Here is a 12,617-nt window from a genome sequence, read left to right on the forward strand (position 1 = left end):
CTCCCCGGCGTCTTTCTGCCGAAGCCGCGCTTCGGAGCCTGCGGCTGCCGCTGCCCTCATCTGTGTACGAAGCAGCCGCTTCTTCGCCTCCGGGAGCCGCAGAGACAGGTGGCTTGTACGAGGCGAAGAACGAAGCCGGCTTGTGTGAGCATTCTTCGGAGTGCTAAATGACAGTGGCTGCAGATCCGTGCCCCTTGAATTCATGGCTGGCATGCTTATAGCAGGTGTTCCTGGACAACTTTCCTGCGTTTAGACTTCGCCCTGATACAGCCTCTCCTGGCAAAATCGTGCTCCTCCTCTGAGGCTCCAGGATGCAGAGACCTCGGTGGCAGCTGCAGAAAAGAAGGGCTGCGCCGAATTTGTCGGGAAGCAAGAGCATAAACAGTGCCTTGTGTTTGGGAATGAGCAGCTGCTGGATTTTGCAATTGCCTTGACTGTGCACTGAATGCCAGGCTGGGATGTGCGCACCTAAAACTACGAGCTGGGCAGGAGCAGGCAGACAGCACGGCCATCTGAGAGAATTTCCTAGCCTGCTTAGGAAAGAGCAGTGTCTTTGGAATGTGAGGCAAGTCCATGTTTCTGGGCAAGAGCTGGATAAGTCCGCTGTGCTGGTAAGCTTTTTCCCTGCGAGACACACTGGCAAAGCTTTTCGCTATGATGAAGTCCACTCAGTACACAGACTACGGCTGTCCGGAGCTGTCCGGAGGGAAGTGGCGCTCCCCGGCGTCTTTCTGCCGAAGCCGCGCTTCGGAGCCTGCGGCTGCCGCCGTCCTCATCTGTACACGAAGCAGCCGCTTCTTCGCCTCCGGGAGCCGCAGAGAGAGGTGGCTTGTACGAGGCGAAGAACGAAGCCGGCTTGTGTGCGCATTCTTCGAAGTGCTAAAGGACAGTGGCTGCAGCTCCGTGCCCCTTGAATTCACGGCTGGCATGCTTATGGCAGGTGTTCCTGGACTACTTTCCTGCGTTTAGACTTCGCCCTGATACAGCCTCTCCTGGCAAAATCGTGCTCGTCCTCTGAGGCTCCAGGATGCAGAGACCTCGGTGGCAGCTGCAGAAAAGAAGGGCTGCGCCGAATTTGTCGGGAAGCAAGAGCATAAACAGCGCACTTGTGTTTGGGAATGAGCAGCTGCTGGATTTTGCAATTGCCTTGACTGTGCACTGAATGCCAGGCTGGGATTTGTGCGCACCTAAAACTACGAGCTGGGCAGGAGCAGGCAGACAGCACGGCCATCTGAGAGCATTCCCTAGCCTGCCCAGGAAAGAGCGGTGTCTTTGGTGTGTGAGGCAAGTCCATGTTTCTGGGCAAGATCGGGATAAGTCCGCTGTGCTGGTAAGCTTTTTCCCTGCGAGACAGACTGGCAAAGCTTTTCGCTATGATGCAGTCCTGTCAGAACGCAGACTACGGCGATCCGGAGCTGTCCGGAGGGAAGTGGCGCTCCCCGGCGTCTTTCTGCCGAAGCCGCGCTTCGGAGCCTGCGGCTGCCGCTGCCCTCATCTGTGCACGAAGCAGCCGCTTCTTCGCCTCCGGGAGCCGCAGAGACAGGTGGCTTGTACGAGGCGAAGAACGAAGCCGGCTTGTGTGCGCATTCTTCGGAGTGCTAAAGGACAGTGGCTGCAGCTCCGTGCCCCCTCAATTCACGGATGGCATTCTTATGGCAGGTGTTCCTGGACTACTTTCCTGCCTTTTGACTTCGCCCTGATACAGCCCCTCCCTGCAAAATCGTGCTCCTCCTCTGAGGCTCCAGGATGCAGAGACCTCGGTGGCAGGTGCAGAAAAGAAGGGCTGCGCCGAATTTGTCGGGAAGCAAGAGCATAAACAGCGCGCCTTGTGTTTGGGAATGAGCAGCTTCTTGATTTTTCAATTGCCTTGACTGTGCACTGAATGCCAGGCTGGGATGTGCGCACCTAAAACTACGAGCTGGGCAGGAGCAGGCAGACAGCACGGCCATCTGAGAGCATTTCCTAGCCTGCTTAGGAAAGAGCAGTGTCTTTGGAGTGTGAGGCAAGTCCATGTTTCTTGGCAAGATCGGGATAATTCCGCTGTGCTGGTAAGCTTTTTCCCTGCGAGACACACCGGCAAAGCTTTTTGCTACGATGCAGTCCTGTCAGGACGCAGACTACGGCGGTCCGGAGCTGTCTGGAGGGAAGTGCAGCTCCCCGGCGTCTTTCTGCCGAAGCCGCGCTATGGAGCCTGCGGCTGCCGCTGCCCTCATCTGTGCACGAAGAAGCCACTCCTTCGCCTCCGGGAGCCGCAGAGACGGTGGCTTGTAGGAGGCGAAGAACGAAGCCGGCTTGTGTGCGCATTCTTCGGAGTGCTACAGGACAGTGGCTGCAGCTCCGTGCCCCTTGAATTCACGGCTGGCATGCTTATGGCAGGTGTTCCTGGACTACTTTCCTGCGTTTAGACTTCGTCATGATACAGCCCCTCCCTGCAAAATTGTGCTCGTCCTCTGAGGCTCCAGGATGCAGTGACCTCGGTGGCAGGTGCAGAAAAGAAGGGCTGCGCCGAATTTGTCGGGAAGCAAGAGCATAAACAGCGCCTTGTGTTTGGGAATGAGCAGCTGCTGGATTTTGCAATTGCCTTGACTGTGCACTGAATGCCAGGCTGGGATGTGCGCACCTAAAACTACGAGCTGGGCAGGAGCAGGCAGACAGCACGGCCATCTGAGAGCATTTCCTAGCCTGCTTAGGAAAGAGCAGTGTCTTTGGAGTGTGAGGCAAGTCCATGTTTCTGGGCAAGAGCGGGATAAGTCTGCTGTGCTGGTAAGCTTTTTCCCTGGAGACACACTGGCAAAGCTTTTCGCTACGATGCATTCCGGTCAGGACGCAGACTACGGGGGTCCGGAGCTGTCCGGAGGGAAGTGCAGCTCCCCGGCGTCTTTCTGCCGAAGCCGCGCTTCAGAGCCTGCGGCTGCCGCTGCCCTCATCTGTGCACGAAGGAGCCGCTTGTTCGCCTCCGGGAGCCGCAGAGAGAGGTGGCTTGTAGGAGGCGAAGAACGAAGCCGGCTTGTGTGCGCATTCTTCGGAGTGCTAAAGGACAGTGGCTGCAGCTCCGTGCCCCTTCAATTCCCTGCTTCAATGCTTATGGCAGGTGTTCCTGGACTACTTTCCTTCGTTTAGACTTCGCCCTGATACAGCCTCTCCTGGCAAAATCGTGCTCCTCCTCTGAGGCTCCAGGATGCAGAGACCTCGGTGGCAGCTGCAGAAAAGAAGGGCTGCGCCGAATTTGTCGGGAAGCAAGAGCATAAACAGTGCCTTGTGTTTGGGAATGAGCAGCTGCTGGATTTTGCAATTGCCTTGACTGTGCACTGAATGCCAGGCTGGGATGTGCACACCTAAAATTATGAGCTGGGCAGGAGCAGGCAGACAGCACGGCCATCTGAGAGAATTTCCTAGCCTGCTTAGGAAAGAGCAATGTCTTTGGAGTGTGAGGCAAGTCCATGTTTCTGGGCAAGAGCGGGATAAGTCCGCTGTGCTTGTAAGCTTTTTCCCTGCGAGACACACTGGCAAAGCTTTTCGCTATGATGCAGTCCTGTCAGGACGCAGACTACGGCGGTCCGGAGCTGTCCGGAGGGAAGTGCCGCTCCCCGGCGTCTTTCTGCCGAAGCCGCGCTTCGGAGCCTGCGGCTGCCGCTGTCCTCATCTGTGCACGAAGCAGCCGCTTCTTCGCCTCCGGGAGCCGCAGAGACAGGTGGCTTGTAGGAGGCGAAGAACGAAGCCGGCTTGTGTGCGCATTCTTCGGATTGCTACAGGACAGTGGCTGCAGCTCCGTGCCCCTTGAATTCACGGCTGGCATGCTTATGGCAGGTGTTCCTGGACTACTTTCCTGCGTTTATACTTCGCCCTGATACAGCCGCTCCCTGCAAAATCGTGCTCGTCCTCTGAGGCTCCAGGATGCAGAGACCTCGGTGGCAGGTGCAGAAAAGAAGGGCTGCGCCGAATTTGTCGGGAAGCAAGAGCATAAACAGCGCCTTGTGTTTGGGAATGAGCAGCTGCTGGATTTTGCAATTGCCTTGACTGTGCACTGAATGCCAGGCTGGGATTTGTGCGCACCTAAAACTACGAGCTGGGCAGGAGCAGGCAGACAGCACGGCCATCTGAGAGCATTTCCTAGCCTGCTTAGGAAAGAGCAATGTCTTTGGAGTGTGAGGCAAGTCCATGTTTCTGGGCAAGAGCGGGATAAGTCCGCTGTGCTGGTAAGCTTTTTCCCTGCGAGACACACCGGCAAAGCTTTTTGCTACGATGCAGTCCTGTCAGGACGCAGACTACGGCGATCCGGAGCTGTCCGGAGGGAAGTGCAGCTCCCCGGCGTCTTTCTGCCGAAGCCGCGCTATGGAGCCTGCGGCTGCCGCTGCCCTCATCTGTGCACGAAGAAGCCACTCCTTCGCCTCCGGGAGCCGCAGAGACGGTGGCTTGTAGGAGGCGAAGAACGAAGCCGGCTTGTGTGCGCATTCTTCGGAGTGCTACAGGACAGTGGCTGCAGCTACGTGCCCCTTGAATTCACGGCTGGCATGCTTATGGCAGGTGTTCCTGGACAACTTTCCTGCGTTTAGACTTCGTCATGATACAGCCCCTCCCTGCAAAATTGTGCTCGTCCTCTGAGGCTCCAGGATGCAGAGACCTCGGTGGCAGGTGCAGAAAAGAAGGGCTGCGCCGAATTTGTCGGGAAGCAAGAGCATAAACAGCGCACTTGTGTTTGGGAATGAGCAGCTGCTGGATTTTGCAATTGCCTTGACTGTGCACTGAATGCCAGGCTGGGATGTGCACACCTAAAACTACGAGCTGGGCAGGAGCAGGCAGACAGCACGGCCATCTGAGAGCATTTCCTAGCCTGCTTAGGAAAGAGCAATGTCTTTGGAGTGTGAGGCAAGTCCATGTTTCTGGGCAAGAGCGGGATAAGTCCGCTGTGCTGGTAAGCTTTTTCCCTGCGAGACACACTGGCAAAGCTTTTCGCTATGATGCAGTCCACTCAGTACACAGACTACGGCGGTCCGGAGCTGTCCGGAGGGAAGTGGCGCTCCCCGGCGTCTTTCTGCCGAAGCCGCGCTATGGAGCCTGCGGCTGCCGCTGCCCTCATCTGTGCACGAAGCAGCCGCTTCTTCGCCTCCGGGAGCCGCAGAGACAGGTGGCTTGTAGGAGGCGAAGAACGAAGCCGGCTTGTGTGCGCATTCTTCGGAGTGCTAAAGGAGAGTGGCTGCAGCTCCGTGCCCCCTCAATTAACGGATGGCATTCTTATGGCAGGTGTTCCTGGACTACTTTCCTGCCTTTTGACTTCGCCCTGATACAGCCCCTCCCTGCAAAATCGTGCTCGTCCTCTGAGGCTCCAGGATGCAGAGACCTCGGTGGCAGGTGCAGAAAAGAAGGGCTGCGCCGAATTTGTCGGGAAGCAAGAGCATAAACAGCGCGCCTTGTGTTTGGGAATGAGCAGCTTCTTGATTTTTCAATTGCCTTGACTGTGCACTGAATGCCAGGCTGGGATGTGCGCACCTAAAACTACGAGCTGGGCAGGAGCAGGCAGACAGCACGGCCATCTGAGAGCATTTCCTAGCCTGCTTAGGAAAGAGCAGTGTCTTTGGAGTGTGAGGCAAGTCCATGTTTCTTGGCAAGATCGGGATAATTCCGCTGTGCTGGTAAGCTTTTTCCCTGCGAGACACACCGGCAAAGCTTTTTGCTACGATGCAGTCCTGTCAGGACGCAGACTACGGCGGTCCGGAGCTGTCTGGAGGGAAGTGCAGCTCCCCGGCGTCTTTCTGCCGAAGCCGCGCTATGGAGCCTGCGGCTGCCGCTGCCCTCATCTGTGCACGAAGAAGCCACTCCTTCGCCTCCGGGAGCCGCAGAGACGGTGGCTTGTAGGAGGCGAAGAACGAAGCCGGCTTGTGTGCGCATTCTTCGGATTGCTAAAGGACAGTGGCTGCAGCTCCGTGCCCCTTGAATTCACGGCTGGCATGCTTATGGCAGGTGTTCCTGGACTACTTTCCTGCGTTTAGACTTCGCCCTGATACAGCCTCTCCTGGCAAAATCGTGCTCCTCCTCTGAGGCTCCAGGATGCAGAGACCTCGGGGGCAGCTGCAGAAAAGAAGGGCTGCGCCGAATTTGTCGGGAAGCAAGAGCATAAACAGCGCACTTGTGTTTGGGAATGAGCAGCTGCTGGATTTTGCAATTGCCTTGACTGTGCACTGAATGCCAGGCTGGGATTTGTGCGCACCTAAAACTACGAGCTGGGCAGGAGCAGGCAGACAGCACGGCCATCTGAGAGCATTCCCTAGCCTGCCCAGGAAAGAGCGGTGTCTTTGGTGTGTGAGGCAAGTCCATGTTTCTGGGCAAGATCGGGATAAGTCCGCTGTGCTGGTAAGCTTTTTCCCTGCGAGACAGACTGGCAAAGCTTTTCGCTATGATGCAGTCCTGTCAGAACGCAGACTACGGCGATCCGGAGCTGTCCGGAGGGAAGTGCCGCTCCCCGGCGTCTTTCTGCCGAAGCCGCGCTTCGGAGCCTGCGGCTGCCGCTGCCCTCATCTGTGCACGAAGCAGCCGCTTCTTCGCCTCCGGGAGCCGCAGAGACAGGTGGCTTGTACGAGGCGAAGAACGAAGCCGGCTTGTGTGCGCATTCTTCGGAGTGCTAAAGGACAGTGGCTGCAGCTCCGTGCCCCCTCAATTCACGGATGGCATTCTTATGGCAGGTGTTCCTGGACTACTTTCCTGCCTTTTGACTTCGCCCTGATACAGCCCCTCCCTGCAAAATCGTGCTCGTCCTCTGAGGCTCCAGGATGCAGAGACCTCGGTGGCAGGTGCAGAAAAGAAGGGCTGCGCCGAATTTGTCGGGAAGCAAGAGCATAAACAGCGCGCCTTGTGTTTGGGAATGAGCAGCTTCTTGATTTTTCAATTGCCTTGACTGTGCACTGAATGCCAGGCTGGGATGTGCGCACCTAAAACTACGAGCTGGGCAGGAGCAGGCAGACAGCACGGCCATCTGAGAGCATTTCCTAGCCTGCTTAGGAAAGAGCAGTGTCTTTGGAGTGTGAGGCAAGTCCATGTTTCTTGGCAAGATCGGGATAATTCCGCTGTGCTGGTAAGCTTTTTCCCTGCGAGACACACCGGCAAAGCTTTTTGCTACGATGCAGTCCTGTCAGGACGCAGACTACGGCGGTCCGGAGCTGTCTGGAGGGAAGTGCAGCTCCCCGGCGTCTTTCTGCCGAAGCCGCGCTATGGAGCCTGCGGCTGCCGCTGCCCTCATCTGTGCACGAAGAAGCCACTCCTTCGCCTCCGGGAGCCGCAGAGACGGTGGCTTGTAGGAGGCGAAGAACGAAGCCGGCTTGTGTGCGCATTCTTCGGAGTGCTACAGGACAGTGGCTGCAGCTCCGTGCCCCTTGAATTCACGGCTGGCATGCTTATGGCAGGTGTTCCTGGACTACTTTCCTGCGTTTAGACTTCGTCATGATACAGCCCCTCCCTGCAAAATTGTGCTCGTCCTCTGAGGCTCCAGGATGCAGAGACCTCGGTGGCAGGTGCAGAAAAGAAGGGCTGCGCCGAATTTGTCGGGAAGCAAGAGCATAAACAGCGCCTTGTGTTTGGGAATGAGCAGCTGCTGGATTTTGCAATTGCCTTGACTGTGCACTGAATGCCAGGCTGGGATGTGCGCACCTAAAACTACGAGCTGGGCAGGAGCAGGCAGACAGCACGGCCATCTGAGAGCATTTCCTAGCCTGCTTAGGAAAGAGCAGTGTCTTTGGAGTGTGAGGCAAGTCCATGTTTCTGGGCAAGAGCGGGATAAGTCTGCTGTGCTGGTAAGCTTTTTCCCTGGAGACACACTGGCAAAGCTTTTCGCTACGATGCATTCCGGTCAGGACGCAGACTACGGGGGTCCGGAGCTGTCCGGAGGGAAGTGCCGCTCCCCGGCGTCTTTCTGCCGAAGCCGCGCTTCAGAGCCTGCGGCTGCCGCTGCCCTCATCTGTGCACGAAGGAGCCGCTTGTTCGCCTCCGGGAGCCGCAGAGAGAGGTGGCTTGTAGGAGGCGAAGAACGAAGCCGGCTTGTGTGCGCATTCTTCGGATTGCTAAAGGACAGTGGCTGCAGCTCCGTGCCCCTTCAATTCCCTGCTTCAATGCTTATGGCAGGTGTTCCTGGACTACTTTCCTGCGTTTAGACTTCGCCCTGATACAGCCTCTCCTGGCAAAATCGTGCTCCTCCTCTGAGGCTCCAGGATGCAGAGACCTCGGTGGCAGCTGCAGAAAAGAAGGGCTGCGCCGAATTTGTCGGGAAGCAAGAGCATAAACAGTGCCTTGTGTTTGGGAATGAGCAGCTGCTGGATTTTGCAATTGCCTTGACTGTGCACTGAATGCCAGGCTGGGATGTGCACACCTAAAATTATGAGCTGGGCAGGAGCAGGCAGACAGCACGGCCATCTGAGAGAATTTCCTAGCCTGCTTAGGAAAGAGCAATGTCTTTGGAGTGTGAGGCAAGTCCATGTTTCTGGGCAAGATCGGGATAAGTCCGCTGTGCTTGTAAGCTTTTTCCCTGCGAGACACACTGGCAAAGCTTTTCGCTATGATGCAGTCCACTCAGGACGCAGACTACGGCTGTCCGGAGCTGTCCGGAGGGAAGTGCCGCTCCCCGGCGTCTTTCTGCCGAAGCCGCGCTTCGGAGCCTGCGGCTGCCGCTGCCCTCATCTGTGCACGAAGCAGCCGCTTCTTCGCCTCCGGGAGCCGCAGAGACAGGTGGCTTGTAGGAGGCGAAGAACGAAGCCGGCTTGTGTGCGCATTCTTCGGAGTGCTAAAGGACAGTGGCTGCAGATCCGTGCCCCTTGAATTCATGGCTGGCATGCTTATGGCAGGTGTTCCTGGACAACTTTCCTGCGTTTAGACTTCGCCCTGATACAGCCTCTCCTGGCAAAATCGTGCTCCTCCTCTGAGGCTCCAGGATGCAGAGACCTCGGTGGCAGCTGCAGAAAAGAAGGGCTGCGCCGAATTTGTCGGGAAGCAAGAGCATAAACAGTGCCTTGTGTTTGGGAATGAGCAGCTGCTGGATTTTGCAATTGCCTTGACTGTGCACTGAATGCCAGGCTGGGATGTGCGCACCTAAAATTATGAGCTGGGCAGGAGCAGGCAGACAGCACGGCCATCTGAGAGAATTTCCTAGCCTGCTTAGGAAAGAGCAGTGTCTTTGGAGTGTGAGGCAAGTCCATGTTTCTGGGCAAGAGCGGGAGAAGTCCGCTGTGCTGGTAAGCTTTTTCCCTGCGAGACACACTGGCAAAGCTTTTCGCTATGATGCAGTCCTGTCAGGACGCAGACTACGGCTGTCCGGAGCTGTCCGGAGGGAAGTGCCGCTCCCCGGCGTCTTTCTGCCGAAGCCGCGCTTCGGAGCCTGCGGCTGCCGCTGTCCTCATCTGTGCACGAAGCAGCCGCTTCTTCGCCTCCGGGAGCCGCAGAGAGAGGTGGCTTGTAGGAGGCGAAGAACGAAGCCGGCTTGTGTGCGCATTCTTCGGATTGCTACAGGACAGTGGCTGCAGCTCCGTGCCCCTTGAATTCACGGCTGGCATGCTTATGGCAGGTGTTCCTGGACTACTTTCCTGCGTTTATACTTCGCCCTGATACAGCCGCTCCCTGCAAAATCGTGCTCGTCCTCTGAGGCTCCAGGATGCAGAGACCTCGGTGGCAGGTGCAGAAAAGAAGGGCTGCGCCGAATTTGTCGGGAAGCAAGAGCATAAACAGCGCCTTGTGTTTGGGAATGAGCAGCTGCTGGATTTTGCAATTGCCTTGACTGTGCACTGAATGCCAGGCTGGGATTTGTGCGCACCTAAAACTACGAGCTGGGCAGGAGCAGGCAGACAGCACGGCCATCTGAGAGCATTTCCTAGCCTGCTTAGGAAAGAGCAATGTCTTTGGAGTGTGAGGCAAGTCCATGTTTCTGGGCAAGAGCGGGATAAGTCCGCTGTGCTGGTAAGCTTTTTCCCTGCGAGACACACTGGCAAAGCTTTTTGCTACGATGCAGTCCTGTCAGGACGCAGACTACGGCGATCCGGAGCTGTCCGGAGGGAAGTGCAGCTCCCCGGCGTCTTTCTGCCGAAGCCGCGCTATGGAGCCTGCGGCTGCCGCTGCCCTCATCTGTGCACGAAGAAGCCACTCCTTCGCCTCCGGGAGCCGCAGAGACGGTGGCTTGTAGGAGGCGAAGAACGAAGCCGGCTTGTGTGCGCATTCTTCGGATTGCTACAGGACAGTGGCTGCAGCTACGTGCCCCTTGAATTCACGGCTGGCATGCTTATGGCAGGTGTTCCTGGACAACTTTCCTGCGTTTAGACTTCGTCATGATACAGCCCCTCCCTGCAAAATTGTGCTCGTCCTCTGAGGCTCCAGGATGCAGAGACCTCGGTGGCAGCTGCAGAAAAGAAGGGCTGCGCCGAATTTGTCGGGAAGCAAGAGCATAAACAGCGCACTTGTGTTTGGGAATGAGCAGCTGCTGGATTTTGCAATTGCCTTGACTGTGCACTGAATGCCAGGCTGGGATGTGCACACCTAAAACTACGAGCTGGGCAGGAGCAGGCAGACAGCACGGCCATCTGAGAGCATTTCCTAGCCTGCTTAGGAAAGAGCAATGTCTTTGGAGTGTGAGGCAAGTCCATGTTTCTGGGCAAGAGCGGGATAAGTCCGCTGTGCTGGTAAGCTTTTTCCCTGCGAGACACACTGGCAAAGCTTTTCGCTATGATGCAGTCCACTCAGTACACAGACTACGGCGGTCCGGAGCTGTCCGGAGGGAAGTGGCGCTCCCCGGCGTCTTTCTGCCGAAGCCGCGCTATGGAGCCTGCGGCTGCCGCTGCCCTCATCTGTGCACGAAGCAGCCGCTTCTTCGCCTCCGGGAGCCGCAGAGACAGGTGGCTTGTAGGAGGCGAAGAACGAAGCCGGCTTGTGTGCGCATTCTTCGGAGTGCTAAAGGAGAGTGGCTGCAGCTCCGTGCCCCCTCAATTAACGGATGGCATTCTTATGGCAGGTGTTCCTGGACTACTTTCCTGCCTTTTGACTTCGCCCTGATACAGCCCCTCCCTGCAAAATCGTGCTCCTCCTCTGAGGCTCCAGGATGCAGAGACCTCGGTGGCAGCTGCAGAAAAGAAGGGCTGCGCCGAATTTGTCGGGAAGCAAGAGCATAAACAGCGCGCCTTGTGTTTGGGAATGAGCAGCTTCTTGATTTTTCAATTGCCTTGACTGTGCACTGAATGCCAGGCTGGGATGTGCGCACCTAAAACTACGAGCTGGGCAGGAGCAGGCAGACAGCACGGCCATCTGAGAGCATTTCCTAGCCTGCTTAGGAAAGAGCAGTGTCTTTGGAGTGTGAGGCAAGTCCATGTTTCTTGGCAAGATCGGGATAATTCCGCTGTGCTGGTAAGCTTTTTCCCTGCGAGACACACCGGCAAAGCTTTTTGCTACGATGCAGTCCTGTCAGGACGCAGACTACGGCGGTCCGGAGCTGTCTGGAGGGAAGTGCAGCTCCCCGGCGTCTTTCTGCCGAAGCCGCGCTATGGAGCCTGCGGCTGCCGCTGCCCTCATCTGTGCACGAAGAAGCCACTCCTTCGCCTCCGGGAGCCGCAGAGACGGTGGCTTGTAGGAGGCGAAGAACGAAGCCGGCTTGTGTGCGCATTCTTCGGATTGCTAAAGGACAGTGGCTGCAGCTCCGTGCCCCTTGAATTCACGGCTGGCATGCTTATGGCAGGTGTTCCTGGACAACTTTCCTGCGTTTAGACTTCGCCCTGATACAGCCCCTCCCTGCAAAATCGTGCTCCTCCTCTGAGGCTCCAGGATGCAGAGACCTCGGTGGCAGCTGCAGAAAAGAAGGGCTGCGCCGAATTTGTCGGGAAGCAAGAGCATAAACAGCGCCTTGTGATTGGGAATGAGCAGTTTCTTGATTTTGCAATTGCCTTGACTGTGCACTGAATGCCAGGCTGGGATGTGCGCACCTAAAACTACGAGCTGGGCAGGAGCAGGCAGACAGCACGGCCATCTGAGAGCATTTCCTAGCCTGCTTAGGAAAGAGCAGTGTCTTTGGAGTGTGAGGCAAGTCCATGTTTCTTGGCAAGATCGGGATAATTCCGCTGTGCTGGTAAGCTTTTTCCCTGCGAGACACACCGGCAAAGCTTTTTGCTACGATGCAGTCCTGTCAGGACGCAGACTACGGCGGTCCGGAGCTGTCTGGAGGGAAGTGCAGCTCCCCGGCGTCTTTCTGCCGAAGCCGCGCTATGGAGCCTGCGGCTGCCGCTGCCCTCATCTGTGCACGAAGAAGCCACTCCTTCGCCTCCGGGAGCCGCAGAGACGGTGGCTTGTAGGAGGCGAAGAACGAAGCCGGCTTGTGTGCGCATTCTTCGGATTGCTACAGGACAGTGGCTGCAGCTCCGTGCCCCTTGAATTCACGGCTGGCATGCTTATGGCAGGTGTTCCTGGACAACTTTCCTGCGTTTAGACTTCGCCCTGATACAGCCCCTCCCTGCAAAATCGTGCTCCTCCTCTGAGGCTCCAGGATGCAGAGACCTCGGTGGCAGCTGCAGAAAAGAAGGGCTGCGCCGAATTTGTCGGGAAGCAAGAGCATAAACAGCGCCTTGTGATTGGGAATGAGCAGTTTCTTGATTTTGCAATTGCCTTGA

The sequence above is a fragment of the Lonchura striata genome, chromosome Z (assembly GCF_046129695.1).
Source record: "Lonchura striata isolate bLonStr1 chromosome Z, bLonStr1.mat, whole genome shotgun sequence".
Taxonomy (NCBI): domain Eukaryota; kingdom Metazoa; phylum Chordata; class Aves; order Passeriformes; family Estrildidae; genus Lonchura; species Lonchura striata.